General features: G+C 46.1%; 2 pseudogenes; both read left to right on the forward strand.

The window, feature by feature from the left end:
• Window positions 1-11,969: 11,969 nt before the first annotated feature.
• LOC149152274 (18S ribosomal RNA) lies at window positions 11,970-13,780 on the forward strand (annotated as a pseudogene).
• Window positions 13,781-17,664: 3,884 nt separating this feature from the next.
• LOC149152275 (5.8S ribosomal RNA) lies at window positions 17,665-17,804 on the forward strand (annotated as a pseudogene).
• Window positions 17,805-18,050: the final 246 nt, after the last annotated feature.

Genomic DNA, 18,050 nt, shown 5'->3' on the forward strand with positions numbered 1-18,050 from the left:
TTGTCCATAGGCATCATATGGCCCCCCTCCTGGGACGGGACTAGAAGAGGGTGGTGCACTTTGTGCAGGATGGATAACTTTAGGTGTGTGTGCCGGATGGCCACTACTCACTTGACCGTGAGGGGGACCAGCACCAGTGTTCAAAGCTGAAGACGCTGTAACGACACTAACAACCAGAGTTGAATGTGCTATACACACAGTTGGATTGGTCGGAACTGAAGTGACAGGTGTAGTGTGGACTTGTGAAACAAAAGATCCCGTGGTGGGAGTGATGTGGGGGTCCCACACACTTGAAGCAGGGATCCTGGCATTTACCCTATCCCTCAACGACTAATAGTGTGGGGGGAGCGGAGAAGTAGCTGGGATGGGAGTGTCGATATTTGACAACACAGGTGTCTTGCTTACTCTAGGAGATGTCTCATCCATGTGAGACGTAGACATTGGAGACGAAACACCAGGGGGGGTAATAGGGATATCGTCCTCGTCTGGCTCCCAGATGGGGTTCCAATGAATTTCATAACCCTCATCGTCCGGGGCGCGAGAGTTGATTGGTTGGATACTCGGGATAACAGGAAGAGTATCCCCTACAACTGGTACCTCAGGAGCAACGGAAGACAAAGAGCCTTGATCAATTGGAACGGGAGTCGACGGTTCAGCCAGGATGGCAAACTTCAAACAAACCTAAGGGAATCTAGCGATAAAGGACCCTACTCAACCTAACGCACACAAGATCTAACCAGGTAATGTTAATTGTGGCCAAATAAATTTTAAGACGCAAGGACACAACTTGACCTTTTCATGTTTTAAGAGTCGAGAAAAGGACAAAAAGGTGACTCTAGTTGCCTTCGAATGTTTTGTGAGCCCGAAGTGACAAACTGCTCAAGTGAGCCTTTTCTTTTAAGGAGTCCGAAAAGGATCAAAAGTGACTACTTTGGAGAGACTAGGCAAATGGTTTACCAAACAAATCCGTAAAACTGCATATACACCTTGGCAGTCATATGAAAACCAAGGACTTTCCATACGATAGTCAATCTTCCCGAATGCTGTGTTCGGTGCGTTACGGCTTGTAAGGTGGCAGACGCGGCTTCCTATGGATAAAGGATGATAACCTAGTGGGGTCTCCCCTATATACGCGACGGTACGTGGGTGCTCAAGTCCGTGCTAGACCACTATCGAGTCACAAAAGGAGGAATCACCCAACCGTAGTGGGAAACAACAGTGACTAGGTTTAACGATGCCGTAACACGTCTCTAGCCTAGACCTCTAATCGGTGAGCATTATGTTCCAATGCGTTTTTAAGTTCATTCAGTTCATTTTATGGTTGATCTTTAGTTAAGATTCAATTTCCAGGTCCTACCGTATGTAATCTCTCACAATTCCCTAAATGCAAACTATATGCCAAAGAATATCATTTCGTTCGATGAATACTAACTACAACAGAGTTGAGAATTTTTCAAACAAAATGACCACAAACAATCAAGAACCACTCTAATGCAGCTAATGACAAATAAACGAAACTTTTCTTTGTTTTAAAACGCCTAATCAATGAAAAGCCTCTACTTTCAATTAACTAATTCAATGCAAAAGAGATTATTCGTTTTCTTTTCAATGGCAAAGTGCACCAAACAAATTTTGAGAGATAGTAACACCGAGCAAAAGAGACAAATTCCACTCAATGAGAACACAATCGAATCCCCAAAACACCAAAACAGTCCTTCAGATCAAGAAGAGAATACAAAGACTTCCACGAGCTATGTAATCTAAGCCCACACAAAGTCAAGCGACATCCAAGCGGAAAAGGAGCAAATCACTTGAATATCAATAAAAGTCTTTGACAATTACTGAATCAAGCGCAAAAAGGATCACAAAGTCGATTGGACGATCAAAGAAACCAAGACTCCTACGGAAGGCTCGACGCACAAAGCCACTAGATGCCCTAGGGCTAAAATGTGAAATCGACAGAAAAAGGCAAACACCCGAAGGATGAAGGTCTAAAACCAGTCGAACAAGGATCAAACACACTCCAGTAATTGAAAAAGACTCAGCAAAATGCAAATCCAAGCTCATAGGGCTTGAAGAAAAGCGAACTGGAAAAGTTGACAGGCCTGGCGCAACTATCAGGCTACAACTCACGCTTTTATGGGATTGGCGCGGGTTGTCTTTGAGCAACGTGCGCCAATTGGCGCGATTGTGAGGCTAAAAAGCGCACTAATCGAGTTTGCTAAGTCAAAAACAAAAAAAAGCAACCCAGGGCTTGAAAATAGTATCTAGGAAAACCAGGAAGCAAGAAACAGCAAGAAATCCAACCCAGAAAGCTATCTAAGCAATCAAATCGAGAAAAACCAAAGAAACAAGACAAACTCCAAGTTGTTTAGTCCGTAAACCAAACCGGAGATTGACTGAAGTGGCGTTGATCTACTTCGCTAATGCACAACAATAGCGTTTCGAAGGCTACTTGGCCATACTTCAGGCTCCGTCTAAAGTTTACAAATCAAACAACAAGATTCCCCAGTGGAGTCACCAAATTGTTGTGGAGGTAAATCCTCTCTGCGGACAGAGATGATCCCTACTAGCCCAGACCGGGTCTAGCAACAATCATACAATGCTATCACGCAAGTTCCTAATTGCAAATAAAGAGTGGATGGTGAGGACATACTTGGATTCCAATGCTAATATTCGTAGAAGAGATGTCGCCCTTGTTCCTTTGCCTCGGCCGGTCACGATCCCCACGATCTCCGTGATTGGACACCTGCACATGTAAAGAACAACACGAATAGAAGCATAAAATCTAGTAGATGAAATTATATATCAGTCAGAAAAGATATAACTCAACATCAAACATAAGACAATGAGAGTGGAACCATAATGATAGTCATCTATTATTAATAAATAACAAAGAAGAATACAACCATTGTTCTGACGTCAAATCCTCCTTTGGCTGGGTAGTCAGCTACACAAGTCTTGCAAAGCTTGTTGGGATGAGGAACAAGCCCCTCTCTCTTTGGCTGACAAGAATCTCCTTACTTAGATTTGGCCTTATGGGCGCAAAGAAGGCTCTTGCAGCTTCAAACTCTCTATCACTATGCTGGAACTAGAACTACTGTAACTAGCTTGCTCAAGGCATAGAGGCAAGCTTTTATAGATAGAGAAGAAAGAGATAGGATCAACCACATTATTCATGGGATTGGATTTATCACTTGGAAACTTCCATGAAAGGTGGCAAACCACTTTCCCTTCTATGGAGATTCGAAGCCAAACCATCCTAGCTAAACATAGATTCAGTTGGTGAATGGGTTTAAGAGAACCTTCGGAAGCTTGTTGGTTAAAAACTTTACTCAATTCGGTTGGCGTGAGTGCAACTCTGGGACAGAGCGCCAATGGCGCGCCCTTTTTAGAGGATTTCCCTCATTGGCGCGGGCAGTAAACTGTGGACCCGCGCTAATGCAAAAAGAGTTTCTTTCATGGATATTTTGTAGGAGATGTCTGCAGGGCAAATGAAGTTCATACTTAGAGGAATATGATGCAAGTGGTTTCAGGTCATGTCACTTTTCACAGGTCCCAGAATGAGTCCTCCAGTGTGCGGGTGAGGGGGTAATAGGGATAGTGAAAAACGGTGACAAATTGCTGTGTAACATGGTCATTTCTTTGTTTCGTGGTGTGCTCTTTGCGGATGTCCCTCTCTTTAGTGGCCTTGCACCATCGATGTATTTGTGGCCCGCAGCTTTCTCCAGCATTGAGTGTCGGCCCATGAAACTCCTCTTTGGAGTTTTATTTTTGACCCCTGTTGACTTTCTCACTAGAAAGGTTGTTGGGTGTTTTATACACGGAGGATTGCAACATCGGGGTGGGTTTGTTATTAGTAGTCTATTTGTCATTTGAAGCCTTGTGCGAGGTTGGGGGGTTGTTTACCTCTCAGTAACGTGCTCCAGACTCTGGTCTCATTGCAGCCCTTGTCTTTTCTAGTGCTCGAGTTTAGGTTGTGATTTTATTTGCTTGGTTGTTTGATTGTTGTTTGTTATGTTGTAAAGCTAGAAAGGCTGTTGTGTTATAATGTATGTGGGAGGGTGTGAAGAGGTGGGATGCTTTTTGATTGGGTGCCTTTTTTGATTTCTTTTTGGTTAGAAGACATCTACTCGGTGTGCTATTGAGCTTCTCTCTTTCCTTGGGATCTTTGTTTCTTTGGTGTATTTTTCTTCCTTTCTTCCTTTTGCCCCTAGCTTTGTGGAGAAGAGGTGGGATTGTTGTGGATTGGTGTTAAGGAAGGATGAAAAGTAGTGCGAGTTCTTGAGGTGGCCACCCTAGTCCTTCTCGATCACTATCCCCTGCAGTTCCCCCCTTTTTGCAAAGCTGTGGGGTTTGGGAAGCTTGTTCTCTGTTTGAGCCTCCCCTTGTGAGCTGGTAGCCACATTTGATATCTCTTGCCTTCATGTTGTCTTCTTCCCTTCTTACTTTTGGCCCCTAGCTTTACGTAGAAAAGGTGGGATTATTGTGGATTGGAATTCGAGCAAGTCATTCGAGGGCGCCTATGTAAACTCATTTGGGTAGGTCGGGCAAGGGCATCTGTGTAAACTCGTTCGGATGAGTCAGGCGAGGGTGCACCCGGGCACATGAGCCCGTATAAAAAATGCTAAGTTGTGACCCAGGGTGGCCTTTGTGCACATTCGTGTAGCTCGTTTGCTCGCCTCTCCCTTATCCCTTCGTTTCGGTCGTGTGGGCGCCCACGTAAACTCGTTCGAGTGGGTCATTTGAGGGCGTCCGTGTCAACTCGTTCGGTCGGGTCAGGCGAGGGTGTCCGTGTAAACTCATTTGGGTGGGTCGGGCGAGGGTGCACTCGGGCAAACGAGCTCGTATCATAAATGCTAAGTTGTGAGCTGAGGTTGGCTTTGTGCACATTCATGCAGCTTGTTTGCCTGGCTCTCCCTTGTCCCTTCATTTCGGTCGTGTGGGTACCCATGTAAATTCGTTCGGGTAGGTCGATCGGGTGGGTCAGGTGAGGGCGTCCGTGTGAAATCGTTTAGGCAGGTTGGGCAAGGGCGCTTATGTGAACTCGTTTGGGTGGGTCAGGTGAGGACGCGCCCGGGAAAATGAGCCTGTATAAAAAATGCTAAGTTGTGACCCGAGGTTGGCTTTGTGCATGTTCGTGCAGCTCGTTTTCCCAGCTCTCTCTTGTCCCTTCATTTTGATCATGTGGGCACCCATGTAAATTCGTTCAGGTGGGTCATTTGAGGGTGTCCGTGTCAACTCATTCGGGCGGGTCGTTCGGGCGGGTTGGGTGAAGGCGTCCATGTGAACTTGTTCGGGTGGGTCAGGCGAGGGCATGCCCAAGCAAACGAGCCCGTATCAAAAATGATAAGTTGTGACCCAAGGTTGGCATTGTGCACATTCGTGCAGCTCGTTTTCCTGACTCTCCCTTGTCCCTTCATTTCGGTCGTGTGGGCGCCCATGTAAACTCATTCGGGTGGGTCGTTTGAGGGCATCCATGTCAACTCATTCGGGTAGGTCGGGCGAGGTCATCCGTGTGAACTCATTCGGGTGGGTCGGGTGAGGGTGTCCGTGTGAACTCATCTGGGCAGGTCAGGCAAGGGCGTGCCCGAGCAAACAAGCTCGTATCAAAAATGCTAAGTTGTGACCCGAGGTTACCTTTGTGCATGTTCATGTAGCTCGTTTGCCCAACGCTCCCTCGTCCCTTTGCTTCTGTTGTGTGGGTGCCCATGTATATTTTTTTGGGTGGGTCGTTTGGGCAGGACGAGCGAGGGCGTCCGTGTGAACTTGTTCTGCAGGATGGGCGAGGGCACACCCCGGTGAACAAGCTCGTATCAAGAATGCTAAGTTGTGACTCGAGGTTGGATTTGTGCACGTTCATGCAGCTCATTTGCCTGGCTCTCCCTTGTCCCTTCATTTCGGTCGTGTGGGTGCCCATGTAAATTTGTTTGGGCGGGTTGTTCGAGGGAGTCTGTTTCAACTCGTTCGGGCAGGTTAGGCGAGGGCATCCGTGTGAACTTGTTCGTGTGGGTTGGGTAAGGGCGCGCCCGGGCGAATGAGCCCGTATAAAAAATGCTAAGTTGTGACCTGAGGTTGGCTTTGTGCATGTTCATGCAGCTCGTTTTCTTGGCTCTCCCTTGTACCTTCGTTTCGGTTGTGTGGCATCCCATGTAAATTTGTTCGGGCGGGTCATTTGAGGGCATCCATGTCAACTCATTTGGGGGCATCGGGCAAGGGCATCTGTGTGAACTCGTTCGGGTGGGTCAAGAAAGGGCGCCCCTGTTCGAACAAGCCTATATAAAAAATGCTAAGTTGTGACTTGAGGTTGGCTTTGTGCACGTTCGTGCAACTCATTTTCCCAACTCTCTCTTGTCCCTTTGTTATGGTCGTGTGGGTGCCCATGCAAACTCGTTCGGGCGAGTCATTTGAGGGCATCCTTATCAACTCGTTCGGGCAGGTTGGGTGAGGGCATTCATGTAAACTCGTTCGGGCGGGTCGGGCGAGGGTGCACCTGGGCGAACGAGCTCATATCAAAAATGCTAAGTTGTGACCCCAGGTTGGCTTTGTGCATGTTTGTGCATCTTGTTTGCCCGACTCTCCCTCATCCCTTCATTTTGGTCATCTGGGCACCCATGTAAACTTGTTTGGGTGGGTCGTTTGAGGGCATCTGTGTCAACTCGTTCAGGCAGGTCATTCGGGCGGGTCGGGCGAGGGTGTTCATGTAAACTTGTTCGGGTAGGTTGGGCGAGAGCACGTGCAGGAGAATGAGCCCATATAAAAAGTGCTAAGTTGTGACCCGAGGTTGGCTTTGTTAACGTTTGTGCAACTCATTTTCCCAACTCTCCCTTGTCCCTTCGTTACGGTCGTGTGGGCGCCCATGTAAACTTGTTTGGGCGGGTCGTTTGAGGAAGTCCATGTCAACTCGTTTGGGCAAGTCGTTTGACGGTGTCCGTGTAAACTCGTTCGGGCAAATTGTTCAGTGTGAGGGTGCGCCCTAGCACACAAGCTCATATCAAAATTGCTAAGTTGTGACCGGGGGTGAGCTTTGTGCACGTTCGTGTAGCTCATTTTCCCGACTCTCCCTTGTGCCTTCATTTCGATTGTGTGTGGGTGCACATGTAAACTCAATCAGGTTGTGTCGGGTTGGGTTGGGTCGTGTCATGTCGCATCGTGTGAGGGCACCATGAAAACTTGTTCAGTTCGGTCAGGTCAGGTCCTGTGAGGGCACCCATGTAAACTCGTTCGATTCTTGCTTTTCATGTGAAAAATGGGCTGGTAATTGAGATTTTTGTTCGGTTCTGCCTGAAGGATGGCCTTGGGTCATTTTTAGGGTGTTTGATTCTCATCTACTCCCCATTCCTGCTCGGTAGCACATCAGTGGTAATGTAGGCCATGCTCACCTTCGTTCCTCAGTCGGCTTTTCGTGTGAAAGGTGGGTTGGTAATTGTGTTGTTTTTTCAGGTTTTCTTGAAGGATGGCCTTGGGTCATTTGTAGGGTGGCTAATTTTCATCTTCTCTTCTTCCCCACTCAGTAGCACATGAGTTGTAAGGTTGGCCATGCTTGTGCTGGGAGGCATATGTGAACGATTCCCCTTCTGCTCTACAAGTTCTTGGGGAGTTGTATGGGTTGTTGTGGTGTGGCTCACAGGCTCGTCCTGGTCCCCTCGTGCCCATCCAAATGATACCAGTGACAATTTTTCTTTTCATGTGAAAGGTGGGTTGGTAATTGAGTTTTTTTTTCGGGCTTTCCTGAACAATGGCCTTGGGTCGTTTGTAGTGTGGCCGATTTTCATCTTCTCTCCATCCCCACTCGGTAGCACATGAGTGCTAATGTTGACCATTCTCATCTCGGGAGGCATATGTGAACAATTCCTCTTTTGCTCTCTAAGTTCTTAGAGCTGTATGGGTTGTTGTAGTGTGGCTTCTTTGCTCATCCTGGTCCCCTTGTGCCCCTCCAAATGATACCAGTGACAGCTTTTCTTTCGGTGTGAAAGGTGTATTGGTAATCGAGTTGTGTTTTCGGGTTTGCCTAAACGATGGCCTTGGGTCATTTGTAGGGTCGCCGATTTTCATCTTCTCTCCATCCCCACTTGGTAGCACATGAGCGGTAATGTTGGCCATGCTCGTCCTAGGAGGCATATGTGAACAATTCCCCTTTTTCTCTCTAATTTCTTGGAGTTGTAGGGGTTTTTGTGGTGTGGCTCCTTGGCTTGTCCTAGTCCCCTCGTGCCCATCCAAATGATACATGTGACAGGTTTTCTTTTCGTGTCAAAGGTGGGTTGGAAATTGAGTTGTGTTTTTGGGTTTGCTTGAACGATGGCCTTGGGTCATTTGTAGGGTGGCTGATTTTCATCTTCTATCCATCCCCACTTGGTAGCACATGAGCGGTAATGTTGGCCATGCTCATCCTGGGAGGCATATGTGAACAATTCCCCTTCTGCTCTCTAAGTTCTTGGAGTTGTATGGGTTGTTGTGGTGTGGCTCCCTAGCTCGTCCTGGTCCCTCGTGCCCATCCAAATGATACAAGTGATAGGTTTTATTTCATTGTGAAAGGTAGGTTGGTAATTGAGTTGTTTTGTCAGGTTTTCCCGAATGATGGCCTTGGGTTATTTGTAGGGTGGCCGATTTTCATCTTCTCTCCATCCCCACTTGGTAGCACATGAGCGGTAATTTTGTCCATGCTCTTCCTCGTCCCTCTTGCCCATCTGAATGATAAAAATGTTAAAATTTTTCTCAACACTCCTTTGAGCCTTCGTTGCTGTGGTCCCAAATGGAAGACCCAAAACTCCATTGTGCCTATGTCACTATTGTGCCCCTCAGTTGTTGCAAATAGAAAATTTTGATTGGGCTGGGTAGCCATGTGTGGCTCCATTGAAATTGGCTCCTTGTTATATTGTTCACCTCCTCCCTATTTGGTGGGGAGGGTTTTGCTTTTTGTGTGAAAGGTGGGTTGGTAATTGAGTTGGTTTTTCAGGTTTGCCTCAAGAATGGCCTTGGGTCGTTTGTAGGGTGGCTGATTTTCATCTTCTCTCCATACCCACTCGGTAGCACATGAGAGGTAATGTTGGTCATGCTTGTCCCGGGAGGCATATGTGAACAATTCCCCTTCTGCTCTAAGTTCTCGGAGTTGTATGGGTTGTTGTGGCGTGGCTCCTTGTGACGGCTAGCCTCTTCATTGTTCGACTGTTTATGGTCCCAGTTTCTTGTGGTTGTACTCTTTTTGTGTTGGCATTACCAATTGAGATGCATACATTTAAGAGGGATGTGGATGTGTTTTGGATGTAAACCACCTATCCTCCCTCTTGCTTGCTTTTTCTGTCGGGCGATGTGAGGCTTTGATCTCCTTATTGTAAAGTTAAGGGTTGGCAATCCTTTCAAAGTGCACATTGTCCGTGGTTCTGTTAGCTTTGAGGTTTTGATAGATGTGTTGGCCCATATGTCTGATCGATTGGTTAGACTTTTCCTTGCATCTTGTGTGCATGGTAGGCTTTTGCGGATGGAAATGTTAAGTCACAATGTTTATGGGAATTTGTTGTTTCAATATTGTATGCACTTGTGGTCCAATGGGGAGGAGGCTTGCTACATCGATGGTGGGGGCTATCTAGAAGAAGGATTTCGAGGTGGAATGCTTCAACCTCCCTCCTTTGCATTGAGGTGGCCATAGGGGAAAATTATTCATTGTCAAGTTGGTAAAGCTGTGGGAATCGCCTAGGTTTCCTATACGTAGGGTGCGTGGGGTGTGGAGCTGCCCGATCCCTCCTCCTGTTTGGATATGTTCTTGTATTATGTACTGAGTCTCTTGATTTGCATTTATTTCCTTCCTTTTCCTTTGCATCATGGTTGTTGTAGGAATTCAAGTGATCGAGGTCCACCATTGCTGCTATCTGGGTGGACTCCTAGGTGGTCTCGGTGCACGGCGGGGAGGGTTGGGGGGGGAATTCCTAAGAGAGGTTGTGGGATCGGTTGGTTTTTTTTTATTTCCTTCCATTTCCTTTGCATTGAGGTTGCTGTAGGTGGTCATGCGATCGAGGTCCATCGTTCCTGCTATTCGTGTGGACTCTTAGGTGGCCTCTGTACGGGGAGGGGAGGGTTCGGGGGCATTTGTTGTTTCAATTGTGTATGTGCTCGTGGTCCAATGGGGAGGAGGCTTGTTATGTCGATGGTGGGGGTTGTATGGAAGAATGATTTCGAGGTGGAATGCTTCAACCTCCCTCCTTTGCGTGGAGTTGGCCGTAGGGGAAAATTATTCATTGTCGAGTTGGTAAAGTTTAGGAAATCTCCTAGGTTACCTGTATGTAGGGTGCGTGGGGTGTGGAGCTGCCCGATCCCTCCTCCTATTTGGATATGTTCTTGTATTGTGTAGCGAGCCTCTTGATTTACATTTATTTCCTTCCTTTGCCTTCACATCGGGGTTGTCACAGGCAGTCGAGTGATTGAGGTCCACTGTTGCTGCTGTCCAGGTGGACTCGTAGGTGGCCTTGGTGTGCGGCGGGGAGGGTCAGGGGACATTTCTAAGAGAGGCGGTTGGTCTTGTTTTATTTCGTTCCATTTCCTTTGCATTGAGGCTGCCGCAGGCGATCATGCAATCGAGGTCCATCGTTGCTACTGTCCGGGTGGACTCCTAGGTGGCCTTTGTTCGGGGAGGTGAGGGTTGGGGTGCATTTGTTGTTTCAATTGTGTATGCACTCATGGTCCAATGGGGAGGAGGCTTGCTAAAATGATGGTGGGGGCTATCTAGAAGAAGGATTTTGAGGTGGAACGCTGTGACCTCCCTCCTTTACATGGAGGTGGCCGTAGGTGAAAATTATTCATTGTCAAATTGGTAAAGCTATGGGAAATCTCCTAGGTTGCCTGTACGTAGGGTGCATGGGGTGCGGAGATGCCTGATCCCTCCTCCAATTTGGATATGTTCTTGTATTGTATAGCGAGCCTCTTGATTTGCATTTATTTCCTTCCTTTGCCTTCGCATCGTGGTTGCCGCAGGCGGTTACGTGATCAAGGTTCACTGTTGCTGCTGTTCGGGTCGACTCCTAGGTGGCCTCGGTGCACAGTGGGGAGGGTTGGGGGGAATTTCTAAGAGAGGTTGTGGGCTCAGTTGGTCTTGTTTTATTTCCTTTCGTTTCCTTTACATTGAGGCTGCCACAGGCGATCATGCGATCAGGGTCCATCGTTGTTGCTATTCGGGTGGACTCCTAAGTGGCCTCTGTGTGGGGAGCGGAGGGTTGGGGGGGCATTTCTAAGGGAGGTTGCATGCTTGGTTTGTCTTGTATTATTTCCTTCCCTTGCCTTTGTGTTGAGGCTGCCGTAGACGATTATCCAATTGGGGTCCACTGTTGATGCTGTCCAGGTGGACTCCTAGTTGGCATCGGTGCGTGGCGGGGAGGTTTGTATGGCCTCTCTATGATAGGATTTGTGGTTAGTCATCCTCTTTTTATTTCCTTCCTTTTCCTTCGCATCGAGGCTGCCGCAGGCGATTGGGAGATCAAGGTCCATCATTTCTGCTGTCCGGGTGGATTCCTAGGTGGCCTTGGTGCGGCGCAGGGAGGGTTGGGGCTCATTTATAATATAGAGGTTGCATGGTTGGTCATTCTCCATTTGTTTCCTTTGCATCGAGGCTGCCACAGGAAATTTGGAGATTGAGGTCCACCGTTGCTGCTATCCGGGTGGACTCCTAGGTGGCCTTAGTGCAGGGCGTGGAGGTTTTTTTAGGCATCATTTCTAAGGGAGTGGGTGATTGATCGCTCATTTTCTTGTTGGTTGGGGTGTGGTTTCAAAATCCAGAGTGGCCATGGTGCATTGTGGCTCGGCAGGTCTACCCATTTGTTCACCATGTCATTGCCATGCTGCGTGTGCTTCCTTCTTGGGATGCAAGAGGTGCAAGGCATAAAAGTTTTACATGATATTTTGACATCTCTTTGACTTGATGGGTGTTCAGGTTGGCTCTTGGTAAGAGAGCACCCAAAATGCCCTTGGAAGTGGGAGGGTGCTACCTAGTTGCTCCTGCCAGTATTCATGTTCTTGTCTCAAAGATGAAGCCATGCATGTCTAAGTATGAACCAATTTAGACTGTGAAACTGCGGATGGCTCATTAAATCAGTTATAGTTTTTTTGATGGTACCATACTACTCGGATTACCGTAGTAATTCTAGAGCTAATACGTGCAACAAGTCCCGACTCTTTGGAAATGACGCATTTTTAGTTAAAAGGTTGGCGCGGGCTTGCCCGCTTCTTCGGTGAATCATGATAACTCGACGGATCGCACAACCCTTGTGCTGGCGATGCTTCATTCAAATTTCTGCCCTATCAACTTTCGGTGGTAGGATAGAGGCCTATGATGGTGGTAACGGGTGATAGAGAATTAGGGTTCAATTCCAGAGAGGGAGCTTGAGAAACGAATACCACATCCAAGGAAGGTAGCAGGTGCGCAAATTACCCAATCCTGACATGGGGAGGTAGTGACAATAAATAACAATACTAGGCTCATCGAGTCTAGTAATTGGAATGAGTACAATCTAAATCCCTTAACGAGGATCCATTGGAGGGCAAGTTTGGTGCCAACAACCATGGTAATTCTAGCTCCAACAACGTATATTTAAGTTGTTGCAGTTAAAAAGCTCATAGTTGGATATTGGGTCGTAAAGGTCGGTCCGCCTACTCGGTGTGCACCTGCCTTTCCGTCCCTTTGGTCGGCGGCGTGCTCATGGCCTTAATTGGTTGGGTCGTGGCTCTGACACTATTACTTTGAAAAAATTAGAGTGCTCAAAGCAAGCTTATGCTCTGAGTACATTAGCATGGAATAACGTGATAGGAGTCTGGTCCTATTATGTTGGCCTTCGAGACCAGAGTAATGATTAATAGGGATTGTCGGGGGCATTCGTATTTCATTCTCAGAGGTGAAATTCTTGGATTTATGAAAGACAGACCATTGTGAAATCATTTGCCAACGATGTTTTCATTAATCAAGAATGAAATTTGGGGGCTTGAAGACGATCAGATACCATCCTAGTCTCAACCATAAACGATTCCGACATGGGATCAGCGGATGTTGCTCTAAGGACTCGCCAACACCTTCTGAGAAATCAGAGTGTTTGGATTTTGGGGGGAGTATGGTCACAAGGCTGAAACTTAAAGGAGTTCACAGAAGGGCACCACCAGGAGTGGAGCCTGTGGGTTAATTTGACTCAAAACGGGGAAAATTACCAGGTCCAGACATAGTAAGGATTGACAAATTGAGAGCTCTTTCTTGATTCTATGGGTGGTGGTGCATGGTCGTTCTTAGTTGGTGGAGCGATTTGTCTGGTTAATTTCGATAACAAATGAGACCTCAGCCTGCTAACCTACTACACGAAGGTTCCCCTTTGCGGCTAGCTTCTTAGAGGGACTATGGCCATTTAGGCCATGGAATTTTGAGGCAATAATAAGTCTGTGATGCCCTTAGATGTTTTGGGTCACACATGCACTACAATGATGCAACTAATGAGTTTTTATTCCTAGTTTGAGAGGATCGTGAAATCTTCTCAAATTGCATCATGATGGGGATAGACCATTGCAATTATTGGTCTTCAACAAGGAATTCCTAGTAAGAGCGTGTCATCAAGTCGTGTTGACTATGTCCCTGCCCTTTGGACACACCGCCCATCACTCCTACTGATTGAATGATTCTGTGAAGTGTTCATATTGCGTCGATGATGGTGGTTTGTCACCATCGACATCATGAGAAGTTTATTGAACCTTATCATTTAGAGGAAGGAGAAGTCATAACAAGGTTACCATAGGTGAACCTGTGGTAGGATCATTGATAGCAGGGGTTTTCTTTTTTGGTTTGGTTTGGTTGGGTTTCGATTGCAATGTGGGATTGTGTGGTGTGTCTCTAGGGGAGCGGGTTTGGTGCTTGGTGGTAACATTATTGGTTTCTTGTCTTGAGGTAACACTTATTTTTTCGTGTGTGCTTGCAAGCCATGCTTGTGCTTGTCCCACCCATCCTTTGTTTTTCTTTCCCCCAATGTGTTTCTGCAGGGGGTTCGGAAGCTTGTTTCTTGGGAGCCCTTCCAACGATCTATTTGGCCGGGCATGGTTGCTGCAGTTGAGGTGCTTGGGAAATACAATGGATAAATTTAGACTCATTCATATCGGTGGTGCTCGTTCTTTTGTTCGTTGGAAGGCATGGGCAAGGGCTGCGGGCTTCCATAGTTGGTTCTCTCGAAAAGGCATCGGTGGTTGATATGTTGCTTGGGTGAGCTTTTTTTTTGGTGGTTGGGTCAAGGGAGTGGTCGCGCGTGTGCCTCGTAGCTCAAACCTTCCGTGAGGGGAAATTGTCGGGGTGAGGTCAGTATGGGATGGATGAAGAGCAGTTCAACCCGTTGGGCTGGCCACCCTAGTCCCTCCTGACAGTTTCTCGACATGCCCTCGTGGAAGGGTTGGGTGTCCAGGTAATGAAAAACCCCTCCCTCGGTCTGAGCTCCATCAAGATCGCAATTTTCCTTGCCAATGGGCATGAGGGTGGCAATCTTATCTCATGCCTTTGCCATCGAGGGAATTCCTCATCCTCTCATGAGCCACTCCCCTTCTAAGGAAAAAAGAAGTAGCGGGTTGTGTCTTTGTTCCTCCCTTTGGATTGTGGGTTTTTTGTGGGACTTGGTCATTTCTTTGTTTCATGGTGTGCGCTTTGTGGACGTCCCTCTCTTTAGTGGCCTTGCACCATCGATGTATTTGTGGCCCACGACTTTCTCCAACATTGAGTGTTAGCCCATGACAACTCTTCTTTGGAGTTTGATTCTTGATCCCCGTTGACTTTCTCGCCGGAAAGGTTGTTGGGTGTTTTCTACATGGAGGGGTGCAACAGCGGGGTGGGTTTGTTATTAGTAGTCTATTTGTGGTTTGAAGCCTTGTGCTGGGTTAGGGGATTTTTTGCCTCTCATTAACGTGCTCCAGACACTGGTCTTATTTGACTGTTGTTTGTCATGTTGTAAAGCTAGAAAGAATGTTAGGCCATAATGTATGTGGGAGGGTGTGAAGAGGTGGGGTGATTTTTGATTGGGTGCCTTGTTTGATTTCTTTTTGGTTAGCGAACATCTACTCGGAATGCTATTTATCTTCTCTCTTTTCTTGGGATCTTTGCTTCTTTGGTGTCGTTTTCTTCCGTTCTTCATTTTGCCCCTAGCTTTGTGGAGAAGAGGTGGGATTATTGTGGATTGGTGTTCGGGAAGCACGAAAAGCAATGCGAGTCCCTGGGGTTGCCACCCTAGTCCTTCTCGATCACCGTCCCTGTAGTTCCCCTAATTTTGTGAAGGCACAGGGTTTGGGAAGCTTGTTCTTTGTTTGAGCCTCCCCTTCTGAGCTAGTAGCCACATTTGATATCTCTTGCCTTCATGTTTTTTCCTTCCCTTCTTGCTTTTGGCCCCTAGCTCTATGGAGAAAAGGTGGGATTGTTGTGGATTGGTGTTCAGGAAGGACGAAAAGCAGTGCGAGTTCTGAGGTTGGTCACCTTAGTCCCTCTTAATCATCGTCCCCTGCATTTCCTCCCTTTTTGCAAAGGCACGAGGTTGGGGAAGCTTGTTCTCTATTTGAGCCTCCCCTTTTGAGCTGGTAGACACGTTTGATATCTCTCTTTCTTTCATGTTGTTTTCTTCCCTTCTTCCTTTTAGCCCCTAGCTTTACGGAGAAAAGGTGGGATTTTTGTGGATTGGTGTTTGGGAAGGATGAAATGCAGTGCGAGTTCTCGGGGTCTCCACCCTAGTCCTTCTCGACTGCCATCCCCTGCAATTCCAACCTTTTTCTGAAGGCATGGGGTTGGGGAAAGGTTGTTCTTTGTTTGAAGCCCTCCCCTTGTGAGCCGATAACCACGATTGATGTCCCTTTCTTTCATGTTGTTTTCTTCACTTCTTCCTTTTGGCCCCTAGCTTTATAGATAAAAGGTGGCATTATTGTGGATTGGTGTTCGGGAATGACGAAACGTAGTGCGAGCTCCCTAGGTGGCCACCCTAGTCCTCCTTGATCATCGTCGCCTTCAATTCCCCCATTTTTGTGAAGGCACGGGGCTTGGGAGGCTTGTGCTTTGTTTGAGCCTCCCCTTATGAGCCAGTAGCCATGTTTGATCTCTATTTCTTTCAACTTGTTTTCTCCCCTTCTTCCTTTCGGTCCCTAGCTCTACAAAGAAAAAGGGGAATTGTTGCGGATTGGTGTTTGGGTAGGACTAAAAGCAATGCAAGCTCGAGGGATGGCCACCCTAGTCCTTCTCGATTGTTGTTCCATGCATTTCCCCCCTTTTTGCGAGGGTGTGGGGCTCAAGGAGTTTGTTCACTCTTTGAGCCTCCTCTTGTGAGGGGAGCAGGCACCTTTGCTTCTCTTTCTTTCATGTGTTTTTACTCCTTTTGGCCCTTAGCCTTACATTTGTTGTGGGGGGTGCCCCTCTTCAGTTTTGTGGAAGATTTTTCGATAATACGTGGAAACGAATCTTGGCAACGGATATCTCGGCTCTTATTACAATGAAGAACGTAGCGAAATGCAGGGAAAATTTTAAGAACCCCCCCTAAATTTATAAATATAATAAATGGGCGAATCTCCATGGCATATAGGAAAAATGGAAGGCGATTTTATCAATAATATAATATGTATATATAATTTTTTGGCGAATCTCTCACCAGGCATGGCGAATATTTTTCTCAATTATAAAATCTTGTAAGATCTTGGCGAGTCTTTCACTAAATAATAAAACTTTGTAAAGTCCTAGTGAATCTTAGCATAGGCTACATGCTAGTTTAATTCCCCCATTTAAATAGGCTACATTCCATGTGAATACCATGGGTCAATACCATGTGCCATTTTTGAATTGGGTCAATACCATGTGCCATTTTTATTTTTATTAATTCTAATATTAGTGTTAATAACGGTTTTTTGCATGGTATTAATAACAATCTAGTCCATGGTATTTGTCCCATGGTATTTTGGCCATAGGTTTCACCTAAATAGAACCCATTTTTTGAGTGTTCGTAAATATAAGGTGACTTATGGAGTAAATATAAAAAAATGTTTTATTTGTTTACCATACCTCTCGTTTATTTATATTTTTATTAATTTACCATACCTCTTTTACAAATATGGTATTTGGCCCATAGGATTCACTTAAATAAAACCTCTTTCTTGAGCCTTCATAAATAGAACGAGGGTTATGGACTAAATATAAAAAGAGGTTTTATTTATTTACGATACGTCTAGTTTATTTATATTTTTATTTATTTACCATACCTTTTGAGTAAGTATAAAAAGACGTTTTATTTATTTACCATACCTCCACTTTACTTATATTTTTATTTGTTTACACCCTTACATGTATATAAGGTGACTTATGGAGTAAATATAAAAAATGTTTTATTTATTTACCATACCTCTCATTTAATTATATTTTTATTAATTTACCATACCTCTTTTATAAATATGGTATTTGGCCCATAGGATTCACTTAAATAAAACCTATTCTTGAAAATGGGCGAATGGATTCACTTAAATAAAACCTATTCTTTAAAATGGGCGAATGGAAGGTTGTAAGTCCTAATTTCAAGGGCTAAATTTACCTTTTTTACCCTCTCCCTTAAAATAAGGTGGGCTATTTAAGGTGATTTGTAAAAATGTACTATGATACAAAATATTCGCCCACTAAAAATTTAAAACCCCTTAATTTCTCCAAAGGGCGAACATTCGCCCCTAAAATTATCCTTGGCGAAATGCGATACTTAGTGTGAATTGCAGAATCCAGTGAATCATCGAGTTTTTGAACGCATTTTGCACCCCAGGCCTCGGTCGAGGGCACGTCTGTTTGGGCGTTGCATCCCATTCAAACGTGCTCCCTGTAATATGTTAGGGAGAAGTGGAGCTGGTCGTCCATGCCCAATGTGGTGCAGTTGGCTGAAATACCTCAAGCGATGTTTTGTGGCGTGCATCGGTGAGCAGTGATCTTGTCCCCTTGGATACGAAATCAGCGTTAGCTGATGCAGGCTTTGTGTGGCATCGCTCGAACTTGCTTTTCTCTCTCTTGCCCTCCCATTGGGTAGGGCAGATTTAGCTCCAACTTT

Source organism: Pinus tabuliformis, chromosome 9, assembly GCF_031772625.1.
Source record: "Pinus tabuliformis cultivar Carrire ecotype Pingquan chromosome 9, CPIR1, whole genome shotgun sequence".
NCBI classification, from domain to species: domain Eukaryota; kingdom Viridiplantae; phylum Streptophyta; class Pinopsida; order Pinales; family Pinaceae; genus Pinus; species Pinus tabuliformis.